The sequence below is a fragment of the Triticum aestivum genome, unplaced genomic scaffold, assembly GCF_018294505.1.
Source record: "Triticum aestivum cultivar Chinese Spring unplaced genomic scaffold, IWGSC CS RefSeq v2.1 scaffold64523, whole genome shotgun sequence".
NCBI lineage: Eukaryota > Viridiplantae > Streptophyta > Magnoliopsida > Poales > Poaceae > Triticum > Triticum aestivum.
The window spans coordinates 1-9,785 of record NW_025232367.1 but is presented as its reverse complement, the minus strand read 5'-3'; the positions used below and the strand labels follow the sequence as shown (position 1 = coordinate 9,785).

At 42.1% G+C, this 9,785-nt stretch overlaps 2 long non-coding RNA genes across 3 annotated transcripts; both read left to right on the top strand.

The window, feature by feature from the left end:
- Positions 1-4,671: 4,671 nt before the first annotated feature.
- LOC123175935 (uncharacterized) lies at positions 4,672-5,472 on the top strand. Its single transcript, XR_006488248.1, has 3 exons — positions 4,672-4,751; positions 5,123-5,177; positions 5,405-5,472. It is a non-coding gene; the product is annotated as an uncharacterized lncRNA (long non-coding RNA).
- Positions 5,473-6,838: 1,366 nt separating this feature from the next.
- LOC123175933 (uncharacterized) lies at positions 6,839-7,563 on the top strand. Of its 2 annotated transcripts, none has more exons than XR_006488247.1 (3): positions 6,839-6,876; positions 7,336-7,437; positions 7,528-7,563. It is a non-coding gene; the product is annotated as an uncharacterized lncRNA (long non-coding RNA). The 2 variants fall into 2 exon arrangements; XR_006488246.1 differs by having other exon boundaries at positions 6,845-6,876; positions 7,336-7,441; positions 7,528-7,547.
- The last annotated feature ends 2,222 nt before the right edge of the window (positions 7,564-9,785 follow it).

The following is a 9,785-nucleotide window of genomic DNA, read 5'->3' as shown; positions in this document are numbered from 1 at the left end:
ATATGATGGAAAATAGACCCGGGGTCCATAGGTTTCACTAGTGGCTTCTCTCAAGATAGCATAAGTATTACGGTGGGTAAACGAATTACTGTCGAGCAATTGATAGAATTGAGCATAGTTATGAGAATATCTAGGTATGATCATGTATATAGGCATCACGTCCGTGACAAGTAGACCGAAACAATTCTGCATCGACTACTATTACTCCACACATCGACCGCTATCCAGCATGCATCTAGAGTATTAAGTTCATAAGAACAGAGTAACGCTTTAAGCAAGATGACATGATGTAGAGGGATAAACTCATGCAATATGATATAAACCCCATCTTTTTATCCTCGATGGAAACAATACGATACGTGCCTTGCTGCCCCTGCTGTCACTGGGAAAGGACACCGCAAGATTGAACCCAAAGCTAAGCACTTCTCCCATTGCAAGAAAGATCAATCTGGTAGGCCAAACCAAACTGATAATTCGAAGAGACTTGCAAAGATAACCAATCATACATAAAAGAATTCAGAGGAGATTCAAATATTGTTCATAGATAATCTTGATCATAAACCCACAATTCGTCGGATCTCGACAAACACACCGCAAAAAGAAGAGTTAAATCAAATAGATCTCCAAGAGAAATGAGGAGAACTTTGTATTGAGATCCAAAGAGAGAGAAGAAGCCATCTAGCTAATAACTATGGACCCGAAGGTCTGAGGTAAACTACTCACACATCATCGGAGAGGCTATGGTGTTAATGTAGAAGCCCTCCGTGATCAATGCCCCCTCCGGCAGGACGCCGGAAAAGGCCCCAAGATGGGATCTCACGGGTACAGAAGGTTGCGGCGGTGGAATTAGGTTTTCGTGGTCGCTTCTGATGGTTTGGGGGTACGTAGGTATATATAGGAGGAAGAAGTAGGTCGGTGGAGCCACGAGGGGCCCACGAGGGTGGAGGGCGCGCCTAGGGGGGTAGGCGCGCCCCCTACCTTGTGGCTTCCTCGTCTGTTGCTTGACGTCCACTTCAAGTCCTCTGGATCATGTTTGCTCCGAAAATCACGTTCCCGAAGGTTTCATTCCGTTTGGACTCCGTTTGATATTCTTTTTCTGCAAAACATTGAAATAGGCAAAAAAAAAACAACAATTTGGGTTGGTCCTCCGCTTAATAGGTTAGTCCCAAAAATAATATAAAAGTGTATAATAAAGCCCACTAATCATCCAAAACAGAATATAATATACCATGGAACAATCAAAAATTATAGATACGTTGGAGACTTATCATCATATATCGACAATCACTCCAACATGTAGTGCCATCCATCCAAGTCAAGGAGATAGTCCCCGAGCCAAGTGAAAGGCTTCAGGTCGAGACGCTGAGCGGCTACCCGTGTTCGGACGTCTTCCCGCGACATTTGTCCTTCTTCGTAGAACATCCTTGTTTTTTCGACGACCTCCTTCTTGATGATTTGGGCAAGTTCATGCTGGATGTGATAGAACTCAACTCGAAGTCGATGATCCTCGATATCTCCTAAGTTCTTTGCCCATTGCAGAATATGGGCATCGCCGGATCTAGCTGACATGCGAAGGTTCTGGTGATCCCGTCTGTACTCCAGCATGTGGTGTAGGACATAGAATCCATCATTAAGAGAGTCACTCGGTTGCTGGATGCAGCAGAAGTCGGTCTTATGGCCGAAGGCGGGCCTGCCGTCCCTTCTCTTCTTGTCCTTGACCTCTCCACCCCGTGCGTCATAGTAAAACATAGCACTGTCGAGAACAGACTTGATGTGGGTGTAATCCTTTTTGTTAATGTTCTTCGACGAGTCCAAGTAAAGAGCGTGGGAGTATCGGGGGTAGAAGATGATGAGGACGACGTGCCCGCCGCTGCGCAAAATAAGTACACCTCAAATTAATTAGCCTCCACCGTGCAAATGAATGATTGAAATCGAAGGAAGGATATCCGCGCGGATGACTTACAGGGGATGATAAGGCACGAGAATCGCCTCCTTGTCCTTATCACTACAACAAAAACATTGCGTATGGTCGCTTTTTCTGGGTCGCTTTATTATTCGTCTCTACACTCATGAACACTAGCGACCTAAAGACGCTTCTTAAGACGTTTTCAGAGCGCCACAAACTTTTGATTGTAATTAGCCTTCAATAAAATAAGTATTTAATTTTAATTAACTTAGAGACGATATGTGAGACGTTTTTATATGCAACTCTATTCTTAGAGACGATTTGTGAGACGTTTTAATGTGCGACTCTATTCTTAGAGACAATTTGTGAGACGTTTTAATGTGTGACTCTATTTTTATTTTAGACTAAAGAAAAGAGATAAATACTCCGGAGTCTTAGAACTTGTACGGCCAGTTTGGTGCATAAAATTGCAAAATACATGTTTTCTGATCGTCTAACTTGTCCTCTCATTCATATACGGTGCTTTCTACCGTATCCGGATGTACCATGTGCACGCATGGCATGCCAACATGGCGAGGGCCTACCCTCAGTGGTTGAGGCGGTGGGCAGCCCGCGTGCACAGTTTTTTCCTTGAGAAAGCATTGTTGCATTTTTCTTTTGGGGGTGCATTTTATTTATCTACGCAGAAAATCCTAAGCAATCGAACACACAACCTTCTCTGATTCGGCCGCATAAATGGCTACTAGACCAGACAATTAGATTTATATAAGACGGACTGTAGGAATTAAAAATTTAAAATAGAAATCAAAATGGGAAAAGGGTGTGCAAAAAAGGAAGCCCCCCTTCAAACCTATTGCATCATAAGCTCGTTGCATGTGCGAGCGCCAATCATCCGGCCACAATGACACATCTATACTTTAATTTTTTAATGTTAAATCATTAATTATTAATATATAATAAAATAAAGTAAGGCGCGTTTCTCCAAATTTTTGGTTTGTTCACTGTATAGGATTATTTTCGTCTGCTGCGGGAAGCTGCTAAAATCATATGAGAAATGATTGTGTTCAACCGACAAATCCTATTTTTACGTCGACCTCCTCCGCCATTCGACACATGTCCCATGGTCCTACAGAAAACACACCCTTTTCTAGAAACTTTGTGCGGATCACATCTCCTTCCCATTTCTTTCGTTCGTCTCTCAGCTCCACCAGGGGGAGACGGTCGCTGCGCGCATGGTGCTCGTGCTTGCGACTGGTCCGCACCCCCAACCGTAGTTCGCCGTCAAGGCAGGCCTCCACCGTCCACTACAAGAATATCCTCCATAAAGCAACACATATTTTACAACGTTTTGACTATACGTTGCAAAATTCACGATAGATACGCATATAAGCCTTGTACCATATCTGTTGCAGGCTTGCAGCTCGTGACCTATTTTGACTGGCCAAACTTGAACAAAAGCCCAACACATATCTCTAGCCCGGCCCAAGTTGGTTGTCATGATTAACCTAGATCGTTCGGGAGCAACTAGTTAACGAGCGCTCCTTCGGGAGCCTCGCAACGATCAGCGCCACTTGGCGCGCTCTCAGCCATTCGCCACGTGTCGCGCTCTGGACGCTCCCTTCGAATTTTGTTTTTTTTTTATTTTTCCGCACGCGTTTTCGGCTTTTTAAACGGTTTTTTCTGGGTTTTTTTGACGTTTTGGGTTTCCCCCGGTCTTTCTTATCTTTTCGATAAAAAAAAATAAAAAAAAATTTGCGCGAAAAAACGCATTCTTTTTCCTTTCGCGAAAGTCATGGTTTTTCTTCCGCGAGAGGCACGGTTGTGCTTTATCGAGAGTCACGGCCGTGCCTCTCGGAAAGGAAAAAAACGCGTTTTCTGTTTTTTTTCTTTCGTGAGTCACGGTTTTGCTTCCGCGAGAGGCATGGTTGTGCTTACGCGAAAGTCATAGCCGTGCCTCTCGGAAAGGGAAAAAAATACGCGTTTTCTGTTTTTTTTTTCTTTCGCGAGAGTCACGGTTTTGCTTTCGCGAGAGGCACGGTTGTGCTTTCGCGAGAGTCACGGCCGTGCCTCTCGGAAACGGAAAAAAACGCGTTTTCTGTTTTTTTTCCTTCCACGAGAGTCACGGTTTTGCTTTCACGAGAGGCACGGTTGTGATTTCGCGAGAGGCACGGGCGTGCCTCTTTCGGAAAGGGAAAAAAACAGTGCTCCCGGTTCGGTTTTTTCGCCCGGTTTTTTCGTCCGATTTTTTTTGTGAAAAAAAAGTTCGTCAAAACCTATCAACATGGGATCTAGTTTTGAAGATCTCGACGCGAGGAATCCAATGGTGAAAATGGTTCGAGATTTGAACGCACGGTTTAAGAGATAAAACGTTTTGAATAAACAGATCTACGAAAAAAAGGGAAAACTCCTAGGTTGCGACAAGTGGCGCGCTCCATGTGCGCCACTTGTCGCGACCCGGGAAAGTGGAGTGTTCTTTGCAACGAGTACTCCTTAATTAGTGATTTCAAGATCGTTGCTGTCCCCAGCATCCCTTATTCCTCTCGAGCCTATAGGCCCCCCCGCCGGCCGCCTCCCCTCGACCTACCCTGCATCCCGGAGCGTGCCCCTCACCGCTCGCCTGAGATCCTCCGTCCCGGCAAGCTGCCCCTCACCAGTCACCACTCTCCTGCGACCCTCCATCCCGGCGCACCGTCCCTCGTCACCACTCCCCTGATACCCTGCATCCCGGCGCGCCGCCCCTTGTCATCGCTCCCCTGCGACCAACTGCGTCTACTACCTCCGCACGGGGGCCTGCGGCTATGGGAAGAGCTGCAGCTACAACCACCCTCGCGATCGCGCCGCCGCGGTGAGCCGGGCCGCTTCTCTTGTCCCAATTTTGTTGCCCCCATCATGCTCTGCTTCACTTCAATCTAGTTGGGGATTGGTACTTATGACTTGCCAATCCCTGATAATGAACGACAGACTGAATTACAGCTGGTTGGTGTGGAGGGGAGCTTCCAGCTAAAGCCTCTTTCTGTGATTGAATTGATTCTAGTTGTGGCTTAGGAGCTTGTCACCAGTCCATGGAAGTGAACTTGATTGTGCAGTCTTTGGTTCCTGTTGTTGATTATGTGATTGACTGTTTGTATAATAGGGCTTGTTGTCTTATTCTTGTGGTTGATGTTGATTATTCAAAGTTCCACTTTCTGCTTACGGTGCCACTTGCTTATGTTGTAGGCCTGATCATTCACACCGTCATATGGTCATATTTGTTTCCGAGACTTCAGAGCAGGTTACAATATCAATTTTCTCTACTAAGTAATAATTACCTCCACTCGGTGCAGAGAAATGCAAAGGCACTCAAGCACTGAATATGTTGCAATGGACATGACCCCAAAACTTTCTCCCTCTCTTTTATTTGAGTCACAATTCAGTTTTTTTTTACATATTTCATTCGCTTAAAAGACCATTTAGATCTTTGTGTTCTCTGCTACTACAAACTGAGGAGCAACTTGACAGCTTTATGCAGCTCGGTCAACTAGGCCGCTGGGACGCTGGGGGAGAAGGACATCGGTGCAGAGCATGGCAAAGCAGAGTACTTGTTGGATCTGAGGGCTTCTGATCCACAGTTCTCCGCATGATCATCCATCAGCATCTAGTGACATTAACACTCAGCCGCATAAGGCTTTCTCCCCACTATAGTTGGAGTTCAAGAGCGTAAGGAAGGTAATCTGTTGATCAATTACTGTTGCTTGTCACAAAACTCTGAAAAATATTACTGAGTACATCTACAACGAGCTATGCTTGCCATTTAAAAATATGCTTATGTGAGCTGCGTGTCATATCAATTTTTTTATGCAAGAAGATCTTGCGATTTACTTATGATTTATGAACAGAAATTGTTTACTGTGTAATCCCTAAATACGGTAGAAGAGAAACAAATCTTATAAAACTATGCTGAGACGAGTAGTACTTATTTAGTCAAGTGACATGTTAGATAAAATTCCACACCTATTACAACTTATCTGACTTCTGTATTTTTTAATGATAGCTGAACTAGATTGTGTTCCAGGAATACAAAACCATGGATGTTTTCCATTTATTCACTTGGCTATTGGAATTTGATTGATGTCCCCTTCTCCTATTATTAACAACATATACCTACACGGTTCTGTCTGCTGGTTTGCCAAATTCTAGACACTTCTTTTGTGGTTCGTGCTTCCGCTTTATACCATGCTTGCCTACATCCGTAGTGTCACTCCTTTATTCTCTTGATGTGCTTTTCCTTTACAAGGAAGAATACACACCATGAGGAAAAGAGAAGTAAAATTGTAGCATATGGCAACTTTATAAATACTAACATGTTTCTGATTCATCATGAGGTCATGTACTGATGGATTGCAAAAAGAAAAAGAAAAATAATGTCAATTGTTTCTATATCACTTTAATTGGCATGGTCCATCTGTAGTGTCGTTCAATTATTAGACCACATTCAATATTATTTTTTGGATGCCTGCAACTTCCAACTAAATAGATCGCCGTATCTATGTCTGATTTGTATTTGTAGTCTACAAACAAGACATCCTAATTATTTGTTCGAACATACTACAGTCTTGTTTTCTCTGCCGTGTCTTCTCCTTTTCTTAATAGTGTCACTGCCTTTGATTTATCTGCTCAGATGTGCTATTTAGAGTTTGATCTGGATATATACTAGCTATTTTATTAGGAGTTGGTGGTAAAGATGAACTAATGGTTGATCCGCCCTGCTGTCCATGCTGCACTTCATGCAAAATCATTGGGTCGGTACTGGGAGTACTTCATTTATGATAGATCTTATGCTTCAAAGCTTCTTTTTATTGTCTAATATGTTTTATTTGCACTAATTTGGTAAATTTATTTTATCTTTTGGCTTAATATGACCCAGGTATTGATATAGTAATATTTTTTACTTGGTTAATGGCCAAACATACTGCTTCAGTATCTTCCGGTAGGTGCCTCAGAATTATGCAGTTGATCATACCATACTGCTACTTGAATAAAAATGTCTATCTTTGTGTTCTACACTGAAGCTATCATATGAAGTTTAATTATTTTCAGCGTTCATCACCAAAACTACTTTGTTTGTAGTGAAAGGCTTCATAGAATTTCATAGATGTTGCACATATTGAGATTAACCTGTAGATGTATTCATAACCATATAGTAGAGGGGAAGATGCAAACACGACATGTCTTGGCCTCTCAACCTTTTCTGTTATATGTCACGTTTCTATTAATTATTTTGCTTGACATGATTCTTTCAATGGTAACTTTGATTTTCTCTAACAGGTAGGAACAAAAGTATTTTTAATGAGCCTAAAAAATCGTAACACATGTAGCTCTTGCTACAGTTGTAAGTTGTGATCCTAAATTTGAACTTGATGGTGCTGAAATTACTAATGAATTTTGGGTAGTGCATGTTGATATGGCACTTGTGAAAACTGAAGATTGGGTACGGAGTCGCAAAAACTGCAATACTCTTGGTAATGCAGATTTGTTTTTGCATCTCAACCTTTGTAAGTGAGTAATATCCTACCTCTATGACTACTTGCATCATGTCAATGCATTGTGTGTGTTAACAGTTCATTTTGTTTTTTTGTTTGTAGATTCAAAAGATAAATGGATGATTCTATTGGTGTGTGGGGCAAGTATACTACAAGGATGATGATGATGATGTTCCTGTTCATGATGATGAAGACGGATGGTGTCAGTTTTAATTAAGTTGTAGGGATGATGTTCCTCGATTGTGTTTTAGTTACGTTGTAGGGATGTTTATGGATGCTTTTAATTTAAGTTTCGCCGTCAAGAAACATTTAGATTATACTTCCCATTTGGATGATTTTTCTTGTGTAATATGCACTATTGTAATCCAACAGTTTTATTTAATATATGATTTCTTCCTCCCGTGAGTATATTCTCTTGTTTGTCTTTACTGGAAATTCATAATTATCACCATTATGTAAAGCACTAATTTAATTGCTGGCAATATGTATAAAAAATATTATTCATATTATATATGAACCACGTTGCAAATTCTTTGTTGCCAAGCCCTGGAACTTTGTTTCCTATACAATAAGCACCAACACATAGAAGTGTTGCACCAGTCTGTTTTATGTGTTGTATTCTTGCAACGGTCTCTTTTACCAACGATAATATAACCGTTGCATTATGCGCTAGCAACGCCGGATAAGGCAACGCATCCTAAACCGTTGGTAAACACACTAACAACGCATATATGGTCTTCTAGATACGGAAAAATGCGTTGCTATAGGGGGGTTCCTATTGTAGTGGTCGCCCTTCCTTCCTCTCATTTTTCTCCTCCCACACCCCTCTTTCTTTCCCAACTGGACCGAGCTCTTGAAGCCATGACCACCATCGGAACCTTCTTGGGCGGTCGTCGCCAGCAGCACCGCTGCCGCGGGACGAGTTTCTGCAACAACATGCAAACAACCACTTATTGTAATTTTTTTATTGTTTCGGCAACAAGCCTTTTGTTGCAGAGGAAACGAGCGCAACACTACGTTTGTTGCAAAGGGGCAACTACCAAGTTTATTGTTTTATAGCAAAGGTCTTGTTTCTAAAACATAGGCCATATTTGAAAGAAAAAACGGTTCAACACAAGCGCAACAAGGCTCGTGTTGCAAAACGCCGAGTGAAGCACAAGCCTTGTTGCAATGGTTGATGCACGCTCACGGGAAGAAGATCAGACGGTTGTCCAGTTCGTGATCCTATGGCTACCGAGGCCGCGGATGTTTCTAAACATCACCCGGCCGAAGCATAGCATGCCCCAAATCATATGTGTCAAAGGTGGTAAAAAAATATCTACAGACTCAAAACAAAACTACAGATTTTTGGCGCACCGTTGGGCCTTCATGCTGGGCCAGCCACACCAGCGAACAATATGAGTATAACTCAACTCCAAAAGAATATTGCAAGAAACAGAACTTGAACCTGCGACCTCGAAGATTGATGTGGAGTCCAGTGTCCTACTAACAGGACTAACGCATGCTTGTTAAACCTGGGGGTTAGATCCTACTTGATCCTTCGCGCAACCTACGTGTTAGGTTTTTTTTTTTTTTTTTTGAGGGGGATCCGTCTCAGCTAATGCGCCCAACAGGGCCTGAACCTGAGCTCCCTGACGAAAATCTTGTACGGCCCAAGAAGTATGTGGTGCAATACGATGACCAATTATTGATGAGACAGCTAATTGTTCACAGACCCAAAAGAAATGTTCACTTTCAAGTTTTGTTCAGTTTTTTTCAAAAAATGTTCACGTTTTCAAACTTTGTTCAAAATTTCAAGATTTGTTCCCATTCCCAAGAAGTGTTCACAGATTGAAAAATGTTCGAGATTCCCAAGAATGTTGGCGTTTTTACAAAAAAAATCGAGGTTTCATTTCTTTTCAAAAATTTCAAAATGTTCATGTTTTCAAATTTCTTCAAAATTTCAAAAAACTTTCCCGTTTCCAAAATTATGAACAGATTAAAAAATGCCCAAATTTTTAAAAATGTGTTCAATATTTGAAAATGATCACATTTCAAAAGATAATTCGCTTTCTTCAACAAAAAAAACGTTCAAATTTTTCATACATATCTTTTCAATTCTCGGTGGTGCAGTGTGTTCTTTACATATATTGCGCGTTAGCAAATCAACAACAGCTTTTAGTTCTAGCTACTAATAGTGTGCACTCTGTATTATGAGGTTGCGATTCAGCTCCTTCCTAGCGCACTACAGTTTTCTAATTTTTTCTATCGCGCACTAAAGAAAACATCCTGTTAGCTCGCCCCAGTGGGTCGGCCTAGCCGCGGGACTCCCTATATGACGCCTACGTTCTAACTGTTGGACCTCTTCCACCACAGCGCGC